Source organism: Pristiophorus japonicus, unplaced genomic scaffold (assembly GCF_044704955.1).
Source record: "Pristiophorus japonicus isolate sPriJap1 unplaced genomic scaffold, sPriJap1.hap1 HAP1_SCAFFOLD_298, whole genome shotgun sequence".
NCBI classification, from domain to species: domain Eukaryota; kingdom Metazoa; phylum Chordata; class Chondrichthyes; family Pristiophoridae; genus Pristiophorus; species Pristiophorus japonicus.
In genome coordinates, this window is record NW_027252757.1 from 585,187 (window position 1) to 608,130 (window position 22,944).

The 22,944-nt window shown below is 46.6% G+C and overlaps 1 protein-coding gene across 1 annotated transcript in view; it reads right to left on the bottom strand.

Moving 5' to 3' along the window:
- The window catches only part of LOC139248867 (zinc finger protein 436-like), a 194,950-nt gene continuing 172,006 nt past the window's right edge, over positions 1-22,944 (bottom strand). Inside the window, exon 3 of the transcript XR_011591111.1 lies at positions 1-617. The gene's annotated coding sequence lies outside the window, so the exon portion shown is untranslated. The remainder of the gene's footprint in view (positions 618-22,944) is intronic.

The following is a 22,944-nucleotide window of genomic DNA, read 5'->3' on the forward strand; positions in this document are numbered from 1 at the left end:
TGGCCCTTACGCATTCGACAGTGCTGACGGGCACACTGCGTCTGCACACAGGTGGCGTTCCCGGGGACCAGGGCATATACACAACCCCACCCTTGTCCTGAGAAGCAAAGCGGGTAGCTTGCAATGTCCGAGCATACCGCTCCGTTCTTTCCCTGGGATCCCCTGCACTCAGGATTCATGGAGTCTATTAATTCCACACATCTCCCCGGTATACCCCTTCTATATTCGCCCGTTTGTCCCTCACAGGGTGCGTCCGAGGTATCCGCCGTATATAAGTCACGGGGAGTCCGCCCAGGGGTGGCCACGAACAGGGCCTCTACTGATTGGGCTAGTGGGTAACACACAGTTCGATTACCATGCAATCGGGTATGGGTCTGATAAAGTAAGTTATCCTGTAGCCCTTCTAGTTCTGCTAGGATAGCACAAGATAGCACAATTATACCTGCTAGCTTACACATGCTTAAATAATTTTAGACGATACTATACATTAGTTAACAATAGGATAAGGATAGATCAGAAAACAGCTAAGTCTGTTTGTTCCTTTCTCCTGCCGTGTTCTTGGCGTTTTTCTTCCTGCCCCAAGGATGTGGTTTATTCAGCTATGGAGGAGAGGAAGTCTGGAACAGAAACAAGGGTTAGGACGACCAGTGAGAGGCTCATTATGAAGTAATAAGTTTACAGTGGTGCAGGTGAACCCAGGCACTTCTCCCTTCAACCTTAGCTGCGGTGGGGGTAGTGAATAACACCTGAAAGGGCCCCTCCCATCGTGGCTCCAACCCTTTTCGAATCCATTTCTTAATCAGGACATACTTCCCTGGTGCCACGAGGGACGATTCGGGTAAAACTGGGAGGTCAAGGTGAGCCTCTCGAACCTGGTTGTGAGCTAGTCGCAGAGCCTGAGTCAGAGGAAGAACATAGGTGGTCATCAGTCGAGCTGGGATACCATATCTAGGAACAATTTCCCTCATTAACACCTTAACAACAGTTTGAGCCTTATTGTCCAGGGTAGGGTAGGCTTCAATCCATCTGCTAAACACATCTACTATTACTAACACATATTTGTAACACTGAACTCTTTGCAACTCAATGTAGTCCAACTGTAAGGTCTCAAAGGGGCCTTCTGGTAGGGGCGTCTTACCCCAATCACAGGGGACTCCCTTCCCTGGATTATGCTGTTGGCAAACAAGGCAGCGACTACTGATGTTCTGGGCTAGCATCTGGAGTCTAGGGTGCCACCAAGTGGCCAAAAGCGTGTCACTTGTTGTCCTCGCTCCACAATGAGTAGCAAAATGCATACATTCAATAACCCATAGAGCCAACTCGTCAGACATGCAAATCTGTTCCGCGGGAGTGGTCCAGAGTTTAGAAACATTATCATAAATACATCCATAATCTTTCCACAACAGTTTATCTTTTTCAGGAGCGTCCTCCTGTGCTTTAATGACATCTTGGATGGTTGGCATTGGTTTTTACGAGGCTAACTTATCCTTGGCAGGACTTTTAGTTTGACTCATCATTCTAGGCACCACTATTTGTTGTCCGCAAGAGGCCTTTTTAGCCTCTCTGTCAGCACGGCGGTTTCCTATATCAACCGGAGAGTTTCCGGTAGTGTGGGCAGTGCACTTGACAATAGCAATACGTTTAGGGAGCATGAGGGATTGCAACAAATCTGATACTAGTTGCCTATGAGATATCTCGTTTCCCTGTGAGGTCAGGAATCCCCTATCTTTTTCATAACTGTCCGAAATCATGGGCTACCCCAAAGGCATATCTAGAGTCGGTATAGATATTGACTTTGAGGTCTTTGACCAAGATACAGGCTCGGGTGAGGGTGAATAGTTCAGCTTGTTGGGCAGAATAGGCGGTTTCAAAAGCGGCAGATTCCAAGACCTGATTCTCCTGGTTTACTATGGCGTATCCTGAGATTCGTGTACCTTCTGGATTAATAGAAGAACTTCTGTCAACATACATAATACAGTCTGGGTCTTCCATTGGTACGTCAACTAAATCTTCCCTGACCGACGAGGCCTCCTGAATTAAAGATAAACAGTCATGACTGGGTTCTTCCTCATCTTGGGGTGGCTCAGTAAGAAAACAGGCCGGATTAATGGTAGTACAATGCCGAAAGGTCAGTTTAGGATTATTCAGTAGGTAGATCTCATATCTGCTTTGCCTGACCATGGTAAGGTGTTGAGTCTGCAGTTGGCCCAGGAGGGCAGCTACGGAGTGAGAGGTGTACACAACAATATCCTGCTGGAGGGTAATGGCAGCGGATTGAAGGCTATTGTAGATGGAAGTTAATATTTGGGTACATACAGGGTGCCCCAAGGCAACGGGGTCTATTTTGGAAGAGTAGTAGGCAACAGGCCTGTGCTTATCCCCGTGTTTCTGAGTTAACACAGCAGTGGCACAGTCTTTCAAGATTGTACAGTACAGTTGAAAGGGCCGGTCATAAAGGGGTCGGCCCAAAGCCGGAGCTTGCAGCAGGGCTGTCTTTAGTTCCTTAAAGGCTTGAACGTCTGTGGCTTCTATTTCAAAGCTGCCTTCTTTAGTTGTGTACGGTGTGAGGTGCTTAGTCATCAGGGCAACGTTAGGGATCCAGGATCTACAGTAATTGATCATCCCCAACCACTGTCGCATTTGTTTAGCCGTGCTAGGGACTGGAAACCAGCAAATCGGTTCGTCATCCGGGGAGGTTCTCTGTACAATCAAGTTACGTAATCGGGGGACGGTTGGCCAAAGAGGTTGTTCTGGGAGAAGTTAGTGTAAGATCCCCGTCCTCTCCCCCCTTGCCCCCCTCCTCTTCCTCTTTCGTGCCGACGGGAGGGACACTCTCTACTCCAATGTCCTTCTTGCCCACAATTAAAACACCCATCTCTTCTCTCCCATCCTCGGCCTCTTCCCATACCGGGCCGGGGACAATAGGGTGGTCCGTAATTAGCAGGGCCTGGGCCATTTGGGTGATGGGTATATCCGTATCCTTGGTTATCCACCCATCCCTTTACACAGTACTGTGGTTCCATTTGATATCCCCTTGGGTCGGGTTTCGGTCCTCCCCGTGAGGGCTCTTCCCTTATTACATATTCGGTCTTGACCCGGGTTGGGGGGGCACCTCCTCCTTCCCCTCCCTTCTTCTCCTGCCAATAATATTTTACCGCTCTTTCCATTTGGGCTTTACTGGTATCTGCCCAATTCATATTATTTGTCCGGATAGCGTGAGCAATCGAATAGGGCAGGCACTGAAGTAGAATAGCGCAGAATTGAGGTGAATTATCCCCTGCCCTGAAGGCATTATCTCCTGATTGACCTCCGTATATTCCAATAAATCTTTCCATAAATTTGTCGGCAGTTTCTTCTCGTTTAGGTTTAGTCTCTAATACTGCTGCCATACTGATGGGCTTCTGAAGGTTCTTGCTGAGAGCATTAAAGATAGCGTTTAGGCGATCCTGGGCATTATTAGGGTGAGCAGTCACTAATGCATCATGGGTGGCTCGCCTCAAATTTTCTAAGAACCGGACGTGTTCAGTCGGGCTCAGGGTCTGCTGCACTAAGGACCACAAGTCTCTTGATTCCGCATTATAAACTCCAATGGTGAGTCGGAGGGGATCTATAAATTTGACCGGTTCTCTCTTTCGATCTGGTATGGTAGCCAGGATGGTCATAATCTCATTTGGTTTCCATGGTACATATACATCTATAGTGGGGTGGTTTGCAGCTTGTTGTGCATCAGGGTTTGACATTGGTCGGACTGGGAATTTCTAGGTCGGAGGATGGTTCGGAGCTGTCTGACTGCTCGGCACCTCCGCGTCTTGATCGGTGGGAGTGTTTGCTATGCCTTTCACAACTGGGACTGGTAGTTTGACTAGAGGATTTACGGGACTGTCTGTGATGTCGAGATATAGTTCTGCCCTTCCGAGTGTGAGATCTGGTCCTCTCAGCTATATTGCCTGTGAACTGGGGATCTGAATCGCTATCAGAGGATGAGGAGTCAGTTTGGGCTTGTCGCTTCGTTGGTGTGGGGTTACGGTTATCTTTAACTCCTCTCGCCGGAGTGTAAGGTGGAGGGGGATGGGAAGGAGGCTGTGGTGAAGGGCCCGGGGCTGCAGGAGGCGCCGTTGGGCGCGGCTGTGTCCATTCATCAATTTCATCATCAGCCTCGGTCAACGCAAAACCAACCATTCGACTACGTAGTCTATCGGTACCCTTCTCAGAGGTCCCAAGGGAACTCTTAGTACGTTTCTCGTGCGCGCACTCTTTCTTTAGGACGTCTACAGTTTTAACATGTCCTCCTTCTGTCAAGGACAGCCCTAATTTAGTGGCGTTTTCCTGCCAGCTTGACAGAAGGGACTCATCTTTCAGCTTTTGACAGTACTGTCTCCATTTGGCTATTAAATCCTTTTTTAACCACTGGGACCATATATATATATATTTTTACTCAACAAACCTATCCTTTGTGCATTTCCTGGCTCCGTAACTTATCATCCGACTATACGTAATTCAATAAGGTTCACACTCTTAAACTTCCCACATCCAGGACAACACTACGAAGGGTTAAAAAAAACTTTCACTGTTTGAAAAAGTGGGTGGAGCTAAAACAAACCACAACTCCCCGGTCTCCCCACACAAGCTTTCTCATCCACAGTAAAAATCATACAAGCATTTAAAACAGACGTTCACAAGATTCTCTCTTTTTTTTTGGATCCATGACCTTTCAGGGAATTCGTAGTTTTATCTAAATTACCCATCCTTGTGTCGCCGCACGTTGGATCGGGGTCCTAATTAATCCGAATCGTCCCCCACGCCGCCCCGTGGTGATCTCAGTTTAGCTTACCCAGAGCCTAGGTGGACCAAGTGATATACAAGATCGACACCGCACCTGGCGTAAGTACAGTTTAAAATTTACACAGTCCCGCAGCTTAATTTTACATAATTCCCTAACCTCCGCGTTTCCCTACGCGGTTCGCGCGATTCTCTATTTACTTGGGCCTCGAACCCACACAGCCTGTTCGTGACGCCGCACGACACTCCTTACTTTTTCTAGGTTCCCGATTTAAATCCAATCAGTGCCTAGACGGGCCAAGTGATATACAAGGTCGACGTCACACCTGACTTGGACACTTATTTTCTAAATTTAAAACGTGTTCGCCAGATTAACTTGGATCTCGTTCAGACACCACCTGAGAACCAGCGAGTGGCTAAACTTTCCTCAGACTTTTGAAACCGGAGGAAACTGGAGCAGTATTGAAATTATACTTACTCCAGTGGCCATTTTCCCCTCGTCTCGTCCAAGGCTAGTCTAGCTCTTAATTCGCAAGTTTTCGGCAGTCGTCCGTTGAGATCCCACTTCTGACACCAAATGTTGATACTGGATTCTTTTCCCTTCAATCTGTTTCAGCGAATTCACTGACACACGAAAACTTTTAGTCTTAGCAACATAAGACCTTTATTCTGTAGATTCTCCCGGCGGGACCTGTTAAGATAAAGGGGAACACACTCGAGTCGAGTTTGTCCACCTCTGTCCTGACAAGCTACGTAACAGTACAAAAGCTCAACACTTATACATTGTTACAGCAGAACACATTTGAGTGACACTCAGTTTATACAATCATTGGTCGATTTCCCCCATAGCATACCCAATTGCAGGCTAGCAACTCTCCAAATAGGGCGGGCTCCAGGGATGTGTTTATTGTTTCGAATCTCATCACACTTCCCTATTTTACTGCTGTTTATAGCAGCCCCTCATCTGAATCATGTCTGACTTTTGCTTTTTCACGTAACTCGTGTTTGACCACAACTCTGAGTAATCCTTTGTTTGTGTCGACAGGGCAAATATCGCAGCTGCACAATTTCTCTTGGCCATTTTCCCATGATCCCTTACTAACACATTCGCAAACCTTCTATCTACATTCTCACCGGCATCTGGATGCCTGAAATATTGATCAGAACAGGCACAATTTCATGTTTAACATTATCATGCAATAATTCCCCTTCGTTGTACATTACAATCCCATTCTCTGGTCCCTTAGTAGTTATGGGACAAGGCAGTTCCTCGGGCAATGTAGTGGTTCTTATGGGGCGCGGTGTTGGAGGGGGTGAGAAACATACATACAATCATATTGCAGCCGCCCCCGCCTCCTCGTAGTACCCACACAGCCCCACTCCCTTTTTGCGGATGACTGATTGCTGGGATTGTCCCGGAGGCGCGCAAATTATGCCGAAAGTACATTCATCGGGCCCTTTGACATCCCTCCGTTTAATGCAGCTGCTCCTTATACCCGTGGAGCACTGTACACATACTCTTATTCTTATTAGGATTCACTTGTAACCATGCATTAAAATAAGTCCTGTCCTTGCTCCAGTCCTTGGCTGCTGGGATGCACATTCCATCCATTAAATTAAACAAGACTCCATAGTTCATGTAGTTGTTTATTTCCAGCGTGCTCTGCTGTCAGTCGGTGTTGCCCAGGGTACGTGCATGTCGCAGGGCTATCCATATTACGAGTAGCGCCGTTCGTATTCCCATTCCGGTAAGTATTATCTGTAATTTTAAACAGATGGCCTGGTCATCACCAGGGGTTAAGTTTTTTGCTCTACGAGTATCCCTGTCACCCTGCAAAATCAGAAGCACAAGGTTATAATCGAACCATTTCGAGTTGAATCTGTGGGGCGTGCGCCCATGTCTTTACCCACTTAAATATTACCCAAACTCCTATTATGACCAAGGCCAAAGCTATTCCTCCGAACATCGTTGTCTGCTTTACCGTTAGGTTGGGTTTGTGGACTACACCTACCCACCGTGGGGTACATTGGCTCTATTGCCATAGGTGATGGTGCTATGGCTGCGCACTGCACTATCCGTCTAGTCCCGTTATCTCTTCCAGCCTGTTTATCTTAGCTTTTAACTCTTCAATTTGTTTTATTGAGTATCTATTCCTTTATTGTATAAGGCAAGTATTATTACATAAGCTAGTTCTGTTTTTATTTCATGTTTCCTCTGTTTGGTGAGTCTTTTTTTTCTATTAAGAAATCCAAACTAATAATGTTCAGTATCTTAAACGCCTGTTAATGGAAAGGGTTAACTCCTTTCCAGGTTTGTAAGAAGACCTGATGTCATTACGTGACTTCACGTAATCATCTGAAAAAAAAAAGTCTTTGTGCCTTCAAAACTTACTTAGAAATTAGGAATCCGTTAAACAGCATAAATAATAAAAATCTTCTCATCAGGGAAGACGGCATTTTAGAGTAAACTCCAATGTTTTCTTAACTTCTAATTCAAGTACTTGCCAAATAAATTTTTTTTTTAATTGATATAAAACGAGACCACACATTTTTAATAGCAATTTTGTTTACTGAAATTCAATTTTTTTTTTAAATTTCTCTCTCAGCCCAAAATCTAAACTTCTGTGCAATTTTCTATAAGAATTTAAGAATTCAGTAAGATTCTCTAATTCCCAGTTTTTTTTTCTCTGTGCTGAGTTCGCATAGCTTAGATCTTCAAAACTCTCCTGCTTGTTTAGACTGTTCGTGACTTTTCTTGATAAACACTGTCCATTTTGGAAATCTTTTCAAACTGCATTGAAACTTTCTCATAATTTAAAATGTTGAGTGTTTTTTTACCTCTTCCAAATTTTTTTATTTTTCTAATTAAACCAATATCTTTTTCACAGCAAACATCAACTAATATTTAATAAGTTATGTCTTTTTCCATCACAAACACATTTTGTTTACTTTCAAAGTGGCGTCTTTATTTTCTGTGCCTTCTCTGAATATCTCAAAATCCCAATTCAAACTTTGTAATTTCAATCTTTATTTAAAACCTTTTTTTTTTTTGCTAGAAGCTCTTTTTTTTTTAAAAAGCATTCTTTATCTCATTCTGAGACTAAATTTATGTCTTTCAATCCAGTCAGTCATTGCATGTTTTCTTTCGACAAGTAAATTCTTTTTTTTAACCACCGGGACTATGTATTTTTAATCTTTTGCTCAACAAACCTATCCTTTGTACATTTCCTAGCTCCGTAACTTATCATCCGAATAAATCCACACCTGCGTTTCTAACTTAAAATGTCTTAAAACTTCCCACATACAGGACAGCACTACAAAGGGTTAGCTAAAATAAACAGACACTTGCATTCCTCTTCCAACCAGGCTTTCAGAAACATGACAACAAAAAAATTCATTCCGCAGTCACAAAATCACACAGGCACTTCTCATTTAAAACAGACGTTCACAAAAGTCTCTCTTCTTTCCTGTTAATCTTTTTTTTTCTTTGGCCGGTTCTATTCCTCTTCCATACTTCACTTAAGACAATCACCGTCAGTTTTTTTTAATCTTAATTTCCTATGTTAATTTACATGGGCTCGCAGTATCAAGACCACAGCCTTTTTTTCTTTTTGACTTTCCGTTCCTTCTCCCACCATTCCCTTTGCTTTGCTGGTAGTTCCTGAGGATTCCACCCTGAGCTAATCATTTTTTTTCGATTAGCTTCTTTAGTTTTTTCCGCCAGATGGCGGGTAATGGACCCTTCTGATCCCCACTCGAGTTTACTTGCTTTCATGGCCATTCCTGGGTAGGACTAGTACCGTTAGGAATCTACTCTCAGAGGTCCGCTTCCTTCCTAGCGCAACTTGGAGTAGACTGTCTCCTAGCTACTGTCAGGTCACAAGTTCTGCTGTTACACAAACTTATACAATTCTTAAAAGGCGTTTAAGCAATTTCCCGCAGTGCTCTACGCCTCCTTAACGACTACCTACCACCGCTCGGCCCGTTGGTCCGACCCTGTTCACAGGTTTGGATTCCGTTAGCCGCTGTACACCACTTGGTTCTACACCGGGGTATTTCAAATTACACTACTGGGTCCGGAAGATGTCTCTCGGGATCACGATCCCACAGTCTAAGTGTGTTCCCTACGCCTACTTGGTTCCTGGCCGTCACGTGGGACAAAAGTCCTCTTAATTCAGGCCCAGGCTAGGCGTTTGAGATATTAGACTGTCTCCTCGTGTCGATCAACCGGCTTCCACCTTCCGCACCCTTTATACTTAAAAATTGTTTTTTATACTCACCCGGGTTTTTCCAAGGGCGTCCAGCGACTCCGGGAAATCCCGTCGACTACGCCACTGTTAGCGTGAATGTTTTCTCAGAAGAATCACTCAACACTCAGAGTCGGTTCCAACACCAAAGCAGCCTTTATTAACGCTTAGCGGGGAGAAAGTCTCAGGACTGTATCCAGGCTTCTCTCCACAGAACAAAGGGTTACATGGATTTTTATATGTTTCACAACAGTTTTTACTACAGTTACTCCGCCCATCACGGCTGGACATAATCCAATCAAAACGATTATAGATTACATATAGGTTCTTTTAACCCAATAGAATTCCCCTGGTGCCTCAGGAACTACATGTTCGGTTATTGTCAGCTCGGGCTGATTGATGACCTTGTTACAGGAGATAGGTTCTCTCCCTATCTCTTTCTTCTTGGGGAAATAATTGGTTTATGACCTTGTTTACAGGAGATGGGTTCTCTCCCTATCTCTTTCTTCTCGGGGAATTAATTGGTTTATTATTCTTATCCTGCATCCAAGGCATTCCTATAGTGGGCCTCACAGGGTCATTGCTCGGTCATTGCTTAGTCAATAGTTCACAGCTTGACTACCTGATTTCCCATCATGCCTGGGCAGCCATTTTGTGTGTGGCCACTTTAAACTTATATGAGTTTAGATATATTTAGCAGGTGCCTAATGCCTAGTGTTTGATATATTCTGCAGGTGCCTACCTCCTACAACATGGGTTAAACCCTACATCTCTTATTATTGGTACGGACTGATCTTTGGGTATCAACACCGCTTCCCAAGTTGCCCGTCGGGCATCTGACACCATTTTTAACCTTCCAGTGTTCAGCAATCCCACTATAGTGTGCTTTGTGTGTATAACCAACTGTCCGGACATGGTCACAGGCTCACATACCCTCATAGCCCAGGCTGCACAGTCGAGGGCCGCTACGCATCGATGGAGTCCCTTTACTATCGGGGATTCCTGTGTGGAGTAATACGCTACAGGTCTCATCGCACCCCCCTTTTCCTGGGTCACTACTGCGCTGTAAAAACCCCCCTCCAGGTTGTAATACACGTGGAATGGTTTGGACATGTCTGGTAACTTTAGAGCAGGGGCTGACAGCAGCCCAGCCTTTAACTGTTCATAGGCTTGCTCCTGTTCCACCCCCCATTCCACTTGCTCTGTCCCGGGTTTTCCGCCCTTGACTGAACGCTGAATGGGCTCTGCGATCGTTGCAAACTGGGAAATAAAATTCCTACAGTAGTTAAACAGTCCCATTACCCACTGTACGCCCTGCACTCTGGTGGGTCGAGGCATGTCGGCAATCGCCGCTTTCTGATCCGTCGGGAGGGTTTTGGTTCCCTGACTAATGTCATGCCCCATGTATCGTACTCTAGCCTGTCCTATTTGTGCTTTCCTTGGATTTCTCTTAAACCCTGCTTCCCTAACGTCCTCAATACCACAGTTAGGGTGCCTCGGTGCTCCCGGTCATTTGACGAGGATATTAGGATGTCATCCACGTATTGTAATATCGTACTATTGTACGGTGTTAGGTCGCATTCTTGCAGGGTCCTACTCATAACTCGATGAAAAATGTTTGGGCTGTTGTGGAACCCTTGGGGGAGCCGTGTCCACGTATATTGCTTGCCCTGGGAAGTGAAAGCGAACTTTTCCTGGGACTCGGGATCCAATGGGATCGACCAGAATCCGTTAGCGATGTCCAGGACGGTGAAGACCTTGTGTTCTGGACTCAGGCCGTTAAAAATCGTGGCAGGACTGGCTCCGATTGGGTGTCACTTTATTCAGGGCAGTGTAGTCTATTGTTAGTCGGTAGCTATTATCGGGTTTTTTCACCGGCCACATTGGAGAGTTCGTGACTGATACTGTTTGTCTTAATATACCTTGTTCTACCAAGGCTCTTATGATCGACTCCGTGGCTCGTATGGCTTCAGGTTTAATCGGGTACTGCTTGTGGGGAGGGTGAATGGGCCCTATGATCTTTTCTGGTAATATATTAATTAGTCCACAGTCTTGTTTGTCCTTAGCCCATATATCAGGCAGGGCTTGACATATTAGTCCCAACATCCCATCTTTAGTCCAGTCCCTAGTTAACTTGGCCGCATTACCCACGGTTGCTACAATCTTCACTGGGACCCACTTTCCGCTGATTTTGTCTTTATGTCCCTTTCTCGTTGTCCAAATTACTTGTTTGTTTCGGGCGTCTACTACCATGCCTTGCTCACTCAACAAATCCATTCCTAATATGGTACCCTCCGTGTTCGGACATACCCAGAATTGTACCGGTAGCATAGTGCCGTCTACTTCTAGCAATTGGTATTCACTCTGACATGCAACGGTTTGGTTACCTCCTACTCCCTGTACAATGATCGATCGTCGGGTCGTGGGCAAGTCAAGGTTGGTCAGGGACACTGATGTACCCGTATCTATTAACATGTCGCTCCGCTGGCCCCCTAACGATGCGTTGACCCACAGACGAGGATCACGTCCCTGACCGGGGGACGATGCGATTCAAAGGGACTGTTTCTGTTGCTGGGTTAGCTGCTGGATGATGTACAAAAGCTGCCGGTTCCCCAGTTTATTGGTGTCTACTGTTTTCTCATCCGATCGCGGTTTCTTTTTTCGTACCAAGGAAGGTCTCTGACCCTCCCGACCACCTCCCCTTGACCAACAGTCCGGTTGTTCATGTCCCCATCTACCACAGTTCTGACACTTTTTGGGAGTAACTTCTACATGGCACTCCGCTCGGCGGTGTCCCGGTTCTTTACACTTATAACATACTTCAGGTGTCGCGGCAGCTGCTGCACGGATTTCTGTGGTGTGGGCTGCAGCTTTGGATCTCTGCTGATTATCTACCGCAGTGGCCCAGTTTTCCAGGTCGTCATAATTATTAAATACCACTAGTTCTGTCTTCAGTATAGTTTGGTGTGTGGGGCTTAACCCATCTTTATACAGCTGTATAAAGGCCGGGTTCTGCCCATCTACATTTGGTACTCTACTATGTGCTAAAAAGGCTTCAAATTTCCTCGTTCCGTATTCCTGTGCTCCCTCGCCTTCCTTTTGGGTTACACCTACTATCGAATTCCAATTCACGGGGACCTGTCCTAAAGCTGTTGTAACTTACATTTTAAATGCTGCTATATCGGCTTCTTGCTGTTGCTGGTCAGTGGACAGGTCCTCGCACCAAGCCCCGTCTCTATAAGCTGCGGGTAGCCGTGCCCAGTAATTTTCGGGCATTTTAGTTCTAACTAATCCCACTACATCCCGACTGTGGAGTTGGTGGCAAATGCGCATTTCTTTAATTTTTTGCCAAAAAGCCGCATTGCTACTTCGGGGTAACAGGACTGGTAATTTGTTTAGCAGCTGCATCGTATCCCCGGGAGATAGGGAGATGTACGTCATTTTTACTTGCGGGGGTCGAGCAGCTTGTCCCGTTCCTCCTTGCCCAGGGCACCGCGCTGGGATCCCTGGTATATATTCTAGTTTTATCGGGGCTGCTTTGGCCGAGTATGTCGGGGCATATGGAGGGGGCAGAGCATCTCCTTCGCCCCTATCATACTCATTCGTCCCTTCGTCTGGGAATCCCCAGTCAATGTCCTCCTCATTAGGTGGTGCACACGCGCTCTTGGTCAGGGTGGGCAGGACGGTCTGTCCGGACATGACCTTCCCCTTCTCCCTTTTATATCTTATATATTGGTTTACCTTTTCTGTCAATATTACATGGGCCCGGAGGATCAGGACCAAGGCTTTTTCATCTTTATCTTTCCTTTCCTGTTTCTCCGGCGAGTCGTGGGGTTTCTAACCTGATGTAATCATCTGACTTATCATCTTTTTCTGTTTTCCCACCAAGTGGCGGGTAAGGGACCCTTCGGGTCCCCACTCAAGTTCTGTTGTTATATTGGCCATGTTTAGAATTTCGTATAGTTAGAGATCTGACCCTCAGAGGTCCGCCTTCACCAGCGTGACTTGTAGTAGACCACCTCAGTCTCAGCGGTCCACCTCCCCCGACGTGACTTGCAGGAGGCTGTTTCTATCCACTGTCAGGTTACGAATCTGCTATTACACAAACTCATGCAATTCCTAAAACACGTATAAGCAATTCCCGCAGTGCTCTATGCCCTCCTTAATGACGACCTACCACCGTTTTGCCTGTTGGTCTGACTCTCCTTACAGGTCAGATATTGTGTCAGCCTTCGGACACTGCCTGGTCCCTTCCCCCTGGGATTTATTGCCCCCTTCCTTGTTGGGTCCGAGAGGTGTCGCTTTTGGTCTCTACGCCTACTTGATCCTGGCCGTCACGTGGGACTAAGTCCTCTTAATTCAGGCTCAGGCTAGGTGCGTGAGATACTGGACCATCCATCCATGTCGATCGACCTGTGCGTTCACCTCCAACACCCCGCTATTTTTATGCTCGGACTTATACTCACCTGGATTCTCCAGGGGTGTCCCAATGACTTCCGTAATATCCTGCCGACTACGCCATTGTTAGTGCGAATGTATCCTCCAAGAATCACTCGTCATTCAGGGTCGGTCCATACTTCAAAATGGTTTATTACGCCGGCGGGGAGATGAAGCAACTGGTGGGTCCAGGTACCTCTCTCCGCCGAACAAAGGGTTTCATGGATTTTTATATGATTACAACAGTTTACTACAGTTACATCAGCCCATTTTGGCCAGACACTATCCAATCATATTGATTATAGATTACATATAGATTCAAATCGACCAATAGAAGTAGTTTCTAACCATTATGTGACTGCGTGATTGTCTCATGTGTTGCTAAGGGTTATTCATGGTCTTGTGACATGGTCTGTGCGCCCCCCCCCCCTTATCTTACTGTCCTTGGGTGCTGTCTTTGGGCAGTCTCCTTATCTTAGTCCTGTTACAGAGTCATATTGTTCTAACATGGACCGGGACACCTCGTCTGGGGCCTATTAGCCCGTTGATTAGGGACATCTGCAGAGCTCATGTGTATCCCTGTGTGAGAAAACAGCAGTTATCAGTAACTAAGAATGCAGCCTCTTTCTGCTGGCTGAAATCCCTTGGGGCTTTGCTAAACCACAAGTAGCCATCTTTACACATTTTACACACGCATTTAATACTACAGTTACATATTTCGTTCTAACATCTATTCTACAGGTGCCGTTGCCCGAGGGAGAAATCTTTCCCAATAACACTGACCGCTCCATTCTCCCCCCACCCCCACGTTGGTATGGCAGGGGCTCCTGGCATTCATGTACACACAAGTTCAGGGAAGTTGTGGTGCGACAAGAGCGTTAGATGCCTTGTCGATGCAGTGACCGGTGCGTAGGGACAAGCTAGTTCCGGAGCTGCTGGGTGGTGTCCCTGCAGTCCTGTGGTGGTTCAGTGCCCGGTGCTGGCAGTGGGAAGCCGTTTGGCTCGCGTAGCCTGCTCTCGGGGCTGTCGCCGTGGTTCCTAACGTCAGGCAGGTTCACAGATGTCTATGACCCCCCGCCCCCCCCCCCCCCGGTCCTTTCTTTACGCCCTGGGTCCCAGCTGCTCCCTGAGGAGCTGTCGTCGAGCAGTGCACAGGGAACAGCTGACTCACTGGCCTGAGTGTCGCTTGGTTTGAGATCCTGCCTGGTGCTTGTTTCCTCTGGGGAAACAGTGGCGGGTGACCCGACATCTAGGGGTATGGCCTTAGTGCAGTCTGCTCCTTCAGGCTCGTGGCAGTTGGTGCCATCGATTGCCTGAGTGATGGAGCCGACCCAGGGCATGGTATCACCACCGGTGCCTTTATCCTGTTGAGGTCGCTCGCTTAGCAGCTCGTGTGTGTTGGCTGCTTGTGGCCACACTTCGTGCTGCATGACTCTGGTCCCTGGGACGCAGGCTACTGCATTGGGTAGCTTGCTGGACCTGTGTGCACCCGATGGGTGTCTGCCGCTGCATTGGCTGCGTGTGGTGGGAATCTCGCATCGCACAGCTTTTCCTTGCTTATGGACACTCTGGGGGTCCGATCGTGATCTCGTGACTTTTCCTCACTGGTTGCATGTATGCAATTCCGTTTATCAGTTACACATTTTACATGGTCAGTTACACACTTTACATAATCCGTTACACCTTTAGTCTCTAACTTACAATTCTTGTTACATTGCTTAATTGTGTGGAACTGTCCCTTTAATTGTAGTGGGTTGCCGGCCTCCTTTAAGGGAGCCTTGCTTACTTTACCCCAATCCGCTTCTCTGTTTGGTACCACGTGTTGCTCCATCAGCGCTGCACCTCGTGGCCTGGCCGCGGCCATCTTTGTCTTCAGCGCATCGCCTCGTGGTGCGGGCGCCATCTTTTCTTCGTCCACGATGTCGACTGCGATGATCCTCTTCTCCCCGCGTTCTGCCTCCGCTGTTGGGAAGTCGCTGCTGGATCCGATTTTCTCCCTCCTGAGTCCTACCACTAGAGCCTGGAAGGTGCGTTCGGGTCGTCTCAGCTGGATCATCTCCACGCAGTCGTGCTGGGCTGTCTGTGTCTCGGGTGCCGTGCTGGTCAGTTCATCGGTGCTGGATCCACCCTTAGGGGAGGGCTTGCTTTGCCTCTGAGCGCAGAGGGCTTCGATCGCTGGAGGGGTGAAATCTTCCCACTGCCACTGGATCTTCTCCATCCACCTTCTGCCGAGCAATGTTGGTCCATCACCTGCAACAATCCACAAAGGTAACTTGTGCACCGCGCCATCATGGAGTACCTTTACATTCACACTACCAATGACTGGGATGATTTCATTGGTGTAGGTGTGCAGTTTTGCCTGAACCGGGGCCAACTCCGGTTGTTCAGCCGGATTGTCCCATAGCGCCTCAAAGGCTGACTGGCTCGCCCCCGTGTCCACTTCCATGAAGACTGGACTTCGCTCTGTCTCGACTTCCATCTTCAGCGGGGAGCACTCATTGGTGCAGGTAAACATGCTATGTACCTCCCTGTTAGATCGCTTAATTTCCAATGAAATACGAACTCCGATGGTAGTTTTAACTTTTTAATCTTGGCAGAGAGCAACAAACTGCTTGGCTTCAAGCCAGGTCTTTGTTCTCACTGAGACACATGGTCAAAATGGCTGTATTTATGCCTGGATCAATTTACAGAAAAGAACTCGCCTTCTTTGACCTTATTGGCTCAATTGAAAGTCTTTTAACGTTTTATTGGCTCGCTACCCAAGGTCCGAAAATGTCAAGTTGATTGATAAGTTAATGCAACATGCCGAACTCCATGTAGCAGCCTTGACTTGGGGGTCTGTGAACTTTCACAGTCTGTCTAAATGAGCCTGTTTGAATTCTCTATCAATCCCCCCTTTGATTCTTTCACAAACTGAATCATAAAACATCAGGTATCACTGGTTAAACATTCTACAAAATAATTTCATACATGTTAATAGAGTTTCCTTCTAAACTTTGTTGATGTGTTTCGCCACATGCCGGACTAGTAGCTTCCACACAAATTTACACCAACCCGAGTTCCATCGTGGCCACAATGGAAGTCTGGTTTTAATAGGTTAATTAACCTTATTCCAATTTAATCCAAATCAATATCTTAATTCAACCAGTAAACAACCTTTCCTTAAGCATAGCATACCCCTGTGCCACGTACAGACGGTCTGCTGGGACCTGCAAGGTGTCTCACCTGCGGGACAGCAGCTACAGCCGCCTGGTCGCAACAACATTTAATCAACATAAACAAACAATTTACATGTAATTTCCTTGCTACCCTACTATTCCCCTTTGGTGCAGAGGGTCGGCTAGTAAGAAGTAGGCCTGTGCCTAGAATACCTACAATCAATAATACAGTAAATTTATACATTTTCGCGAAAAGTAATTGTCCTTATTAGATTTCAGCTTCAGTTACGGGTGCTCGTTTAACGTGTGAAGCGTGGATCCAGGCTTTCTTTCCTTGGACTTTAACAGCTGCCTGGGTGGTCAATAACACTTGATAAGGTCCCTCCCACTTGACACCCAAAGGTTCTTTATGCAACTTTTTCACATACACCCAGACTCCCCGGATGATGTCGTGTCCTCCTTTGGGTGGATTACCCCAAGCTGCCGATACCTGTCGGGAAACAGAACTAATAGCATTGGTTAAGTTCTGACAGTATGATAACAAAGTGTCACTCATTAAGTGAACATCAGCTTTCCGTAAATCGATAGTTCCTGGCAGCGACATGGATCTTCCTGTTATAATTTCAAATGGGCTTAGACCTGTAGTTCTGTTTGGGGTTGCCCTAATGCTACATAGCACTATTGGTAGTGCCTGGGGCCATGGTGTTCCTTCTTGGTGATATTTTGCAAGCCGTTGTTTCAGAGTTTGATTCATTCGCTCTACTTGTCCTGATGATTGTGGATGATAAGGACAGTGTAAATCCCACGTAATGTTCAGTAACCTACAGACTTCTTGGCAGACAGCACCTGTGAAGTGTGTTCCCTGATCTGAGTCAATGCTACTCGGGACTCCCCATCGGGGAATGTAATCCTTACACAAGACCTTTGCAGTGTGATTGGCTGTGGCTCTTTTAGTTGGGACAGCTTCTACCCATCTAGAGAATCTGTCGACCATGACAAGAATGTTAGTGTATCCTTGGCATGAAGGAAGAGATATATAATCAACCTGCAGATGCTGGAATGGTCCGACAGGGGCAGGGGGCCTCAGTTGGGGCATTACCGTGATGGGTCCAGAATTAGTTTTCTGGCAGACCACACAGCGGTCTGTTACCAGCTGGGCATGTTTTTTAAATCCCTGACCCCACCAGCTTTTCTGGAACCGTGCCGTCATCTGTTGTGAGGCCAAGTGTCCCCACGAGTGGATCTGTTGGGCTAAAAAAGGCATAAGCGCTTGTGGCGCGACTGGCTTGTCGACTCTTTGTCTCCAGACACCATCTTCGCATAGCTTAATTCCTGCCTCAATCCATGTCCATTTTTCCTCTCGGGAGCACTCGCCTTGCATTGTTTGAAGGTCTCGTGTCAGAGTCCTGAGTGCTTTCAATCTGCACATCTCTGTTGGTTCTTGGCGGGAACGCTCTGTGAGGCGGCATCTTTAGCTGCCTGGTCGGCTAGGGCATTTCCCTGTGCTTCTGTGGTATTTTCCTTGGTATGGGCCTTACACTTCAGGATGGACACTTCCTGAGGTAATTGTATGGCCTCCAGTAAGTCTCGGACTTCTTTTCCATTTCGGATAGGTGTACCAGCAGCAGTGAGGAATCCACTTTTCCGCCATAACATACCAAAGTCGTGAGCGACTCCAAAAGCATAACGCGAATCTGTGTAGACATTAGCTGTCTGTCCTTCTGCTATTCGACATGCTTCTGACAGGGCCCGTAACTCGGCCTGTTGTGCTGACGTTCCTGAGGGTAAACGTCCTTTTGCCACTACCTCATATAAGGTTGTAACTGCCCATCCTGCTTTTCTGGTACCATTGTCAACAAAGGAGGAACCATCTGTAACCAGGATGAGGTCTGGGTTGTGCAGAGGCTCCTCTGCTGCTAAGGCTGCTTCTTCTGTTTCTTTTAAAATCTCCACGCAGTCATGCTCTTCACATTCTCCCCCCTCTTGCTTCCTCGATTCTGACATCGGGAGCATAGTTGCGGGATTAACCGGGCTGGCCCGGACGATATGGAGATTAGGAGCTTCCAAAACTGCTGTCCAGCGGGTCCATCTTGCTGCTGTCACCTGAGACATTATATTCATAGACAGCAAAGCGTGCACGGTGTGGGGACACTTGACAATCAGCTTTTGGTTGAGGACTAGACCCGCAGTGATCATTACCGCTCGACATGTAGCTTCCGTGGCCCTTAGGCAACTTCCCCATCCGAGGGCTACCGCATCCAGTTTTGCCGAATAATAGCCAATAGGTCTTTGCCGATCCCCATGTTCTTGTGTCAGTATAGCTGTCATATATCCTTCTTTCTCATGAACAAACAGGGTAAATGGCTTACCACTGTCGGGGATTCCCAGAGCCAGTGCTGAACACAAAACCTTTTTCAAACTCAGGAAGGCCTCTTGCTGTTCTTTAGTGAGGGTGATGGCTTCTTTAGAGGCACGTTTCCCCTTTAAAATATCATTCAGTGGCTGAGCAAGCTGTGTGAAGGAGTCAATCCAATTTCTGTTAAAGTTACACAATCCCAAAAAAGACCTTAGTTCCTGAATAGTGGTGGGTTTTTTAGCAGCCCAAATGGCTGCAGTTCTATCCTGGGTAAGTTCTCTCTTTCCTTGTGAAATCTTTTGTCCCAGGTATACAACCTCTTCTTGGGATATTTGTGCTTTGTCGATGCTGGCTTTGTGTCCTTTCAGCCGAAGGTGATCCAGCAAAGCTCGTAAATCTTGTTCATGCTGTTCTTCCGTGTTTGAAGCTAGCAGGATATCGTCTACATATTGGATGACTGTGGATGACAGGGGAGGTAAGTCTCGCAAATGGCTTTGTAAAGCCATGTGGAATACCGTAGGGCTGTTGTGGAAACCCTGCGGTAACCGGGTCCAAGTATACTGTTGTCTTTGGACAGTGAAAGCAAACCACTGTCGAATCTCCGGTGCCAGAGGCACCGACCAAAATCCGTTGGCCATATCTATAACCAAGAAATATTTATGTTCCAGTTTGAGGGCATTAAAAATGGTGGAGGGATCTGCGACCAAAGGAGCTTTTTGATCAATACACTGGTTAGCTTTCCTATAATCGACAGTCAAACGGCAAGTCTCATTAGATTTCTGTACCGGCCACACGGGGCTATTGGAGGAGCTATGTAAATGACGCAGGCTCCATCTGGAGTAGGCCACAATCGTTCTTATCTTTAGCCCATATCGGGTGTTCCTTCAATTCTTCTTTCTTCAAAGTTCTAATTGACCATGTCACCCGACCATTCTCGAAATGCAACGATGAATCTATTTGGATTAGAACGTCCATTCCCAAAAGGGGTTGATCTACTGGGCCTATCCAGACCGGCGTGGTTAGTTCATGTGGACCCAGCCCTATAAGTACCGGTGTTGTCCTTTTAATTTCCATTTTATGGCCCCCAACTCAATAGGCTGTACGTGCCCTACCATCCAATGGCAAAAAGTCTCCATATTTTAGGGGTAAGCATGTTAATTCCGTCCCTGTGTCTAAAAGACAATCCACATCCTTATCGCCCACCCTCACAGTTATATGTAGCCCATCTCCCCTTTGTTGTATTAGTGCGAGGAGGGGGGCCAGGGTGGGCTCTAATCGTTTTTTGCTATCCCAAGTAACTCCTTCTGTTGTTGTATTATCAGTCGCTTAAATGCTTCTATGAGGTCGTTATTGTATCCCTGGCTGCGTCCTCTTCCCCAGCCACGACCTTTCTGTTTTGCCCTGCACGTCTTGGCCCAGTGACCTTCTTTCCCACAATAATGACATTTTCCGGGTAATTTTCCCAATAACTGTTTATCGGAATCCTGGGATTTCCATCCCATAGCCTGTACAGCTCGGACTTTAGCTCCCATATCCTGATCTAATTGGTTACATCGATCCACCAATGCTGCAAAGGTAGTTCCTCTACCTTCCCAGTCCGGTAACACTACCTTAAGCATTTTGGACAGTTCTGGCTTTACTTCTGCCACGAAAGCTGCTTTCAGGGGTCCAAACGCTTGTTCATCCATTTCCTCATCCGTATTATTCATACCCGAATGTTCTAGCCACGTGCATCTAAACCGCTCGTCATACTCCAGGACCTCCTCTGTTCCTTTCTGTTGGCAGGCTGCAATTTTTCCCCAGTCTGTCTTAGCTGAACTGAAGGCTTGCAGCCAGTGTTTAATCGCCTCCCATCGTGCGTCTAATTCTTGCTCATTCTGCCCCAAAGCTTCATCTACCTTGTCGTGCAATTTTCTTCCCTGTGTTTTTGGCACCATTATGGTCAAAATTTGCACTCCGTCCCAGGGATGAAGTTGATATATATTTCTTAAGCGGTCCAATTGGTCCCACGTTTTTACTCCCCCTTTCTTTGGATTGAGCAATTCTTTGGACCATTTATCAATTTTCTCTGGGTCTGGCGGAGCATGAACTAAGTATTCTTCATAGACCCTTCTCTTTGTTTTCTTGGTTCCGCCCTCATCCGCAGTCTCTTCTGATTTGACTACAACTCATCTTTTTTTAAACAGGGCAAAGCGCACCCCTAATTCTTCATCATCCTCCGACACTGTATTGTCGGAGGATTCAGAAACCGTATCTATTCCTCGGTCGTGTCTTCGGGTTTGCGCTTTTAATTTATCCAAACATGGGTACCCTGGGAATTGATCAATACATTTTCCTTTTCCCATTACTGTCTCTTGACCTAATGATTTTTTCCATTCTTTAATTTCACCTTTAAGATCTTTAACTTCCGCTTCCAGCTTTTCAAGTTCAAGCTTTTTCTGTCGCAGCTGTGCACAAACAGCTTGCAATTAGTCCTTTGTACTGGTCAGTTCTCGATCATGTTGGGAACGCATTATAATTTCATTCCGGTTTCGGATCTGGCCCATAACCGCGAGGGACCATCTAGTTCGCTCTTTATTTTTCATGCAGATCGTTTTTCCCCAGACCCTTTTAATCTCGTCCAAGGACCATTGTCCTTTGGAGGTTCCGTACTTTTGTTCGATCTTAATACAGGTTTTAGATAAGTTGAATTGTTGCTCTATGTATTCTTTCAACTGTTCGAGAATTAAATCTAGCGAAACTTGAGGTGGTGCCTGCCCACCTTTAACAGTTGTAGGCAATTCTTTGCCCTTATCTCCTGCCTCCATTTCTTTACTGAGTTCTTTACTGGGGTCTCGAGTCTTAGGCCTGCTAGCCGATCAATAGGTCGGTGATTAATTAACTAACACACCGCCGAAGTTTAGACGTCTATGGAACCTCGAGCCGACTACCAACCGGAGGGTTCGCAAACCGGAGGCTTTCGGAATCGCATAGAAGGAGAGGTGAATTTAGACTTTTGACTGAGGACTTTTTTTAAAAAGAGGAGTTCTTACCTCAATATGTAGGTCTGATGTCCAAAATTCAGTTTCTTTCCTCAGCGATCCTGTTCGTAGCGCCAAAATTGTTAGATCTCTTAATTTCCAATGAAATACGAACTCCGATGGTAGTTTTAACTTTTTAATCTTGTCAGAGAGCAACAAACTGCTTGGCTTCAAGCCAGGTCTTTGTTCTTACTGAGACACATGGTCAAAATGGCTGTATTTATGCCTGGATCAATTTACAGAAAAGAACTCGCCTTCTTTAACCTTATTGGCTCAATTGAAAGTCTTTTAACGTTTTATTGGCTCGCTACCCAAGGTCCAAAAATGTCAAGTTGATTGATGAGTTAATGCACATGCTGAACTCCATGTAGCAGCCTTGACTTGGGGGTCTCTGAATTTTCACAGTCTGTCTAAATGAGCCTGTTTGAATTCTCTATCACTCCCCGTGGGACTGGGCTGCCTCTCTGTCTGGCAAGTCATTAACCACGCTTGATTCATGGCCACCTACAGACTCCTCATCGACACAGTTAGTCCTATTTCTCTTACACATTCACTGGAGGTGGCCCTTTGTGCTGCAGCCTTTGCAAACATAGTCTTTAAAACGGCACTGGTGAGCCCTGTAATTCCCTCCACAACTCCAGCATGGTGCTTCTGGATTATTCCCCCTTGCCGGCACTGAGTTAAGGGACTCAGGGGCCTGTTCTCTCTTCCCTGAGAGGATTCGTGCTTTACAGTCCAGCTCCTGAACGGCGTCTCACTGTGCACAGTACCTGCGGGTTTCAGTCCTGAGGGTGAGACATCTGCCTAGAGCCGCAGGTCGAGGTCATGAAAGACTGGCTCACAGAGATGGCCTTCTGCAGGGTGACTGTGGTATCTGACAACAGTAACTTTTGGAGAAGGCCCTCATGTCCAATTCCAATGATGAAAATGTCCCGCAGCACTTCGTT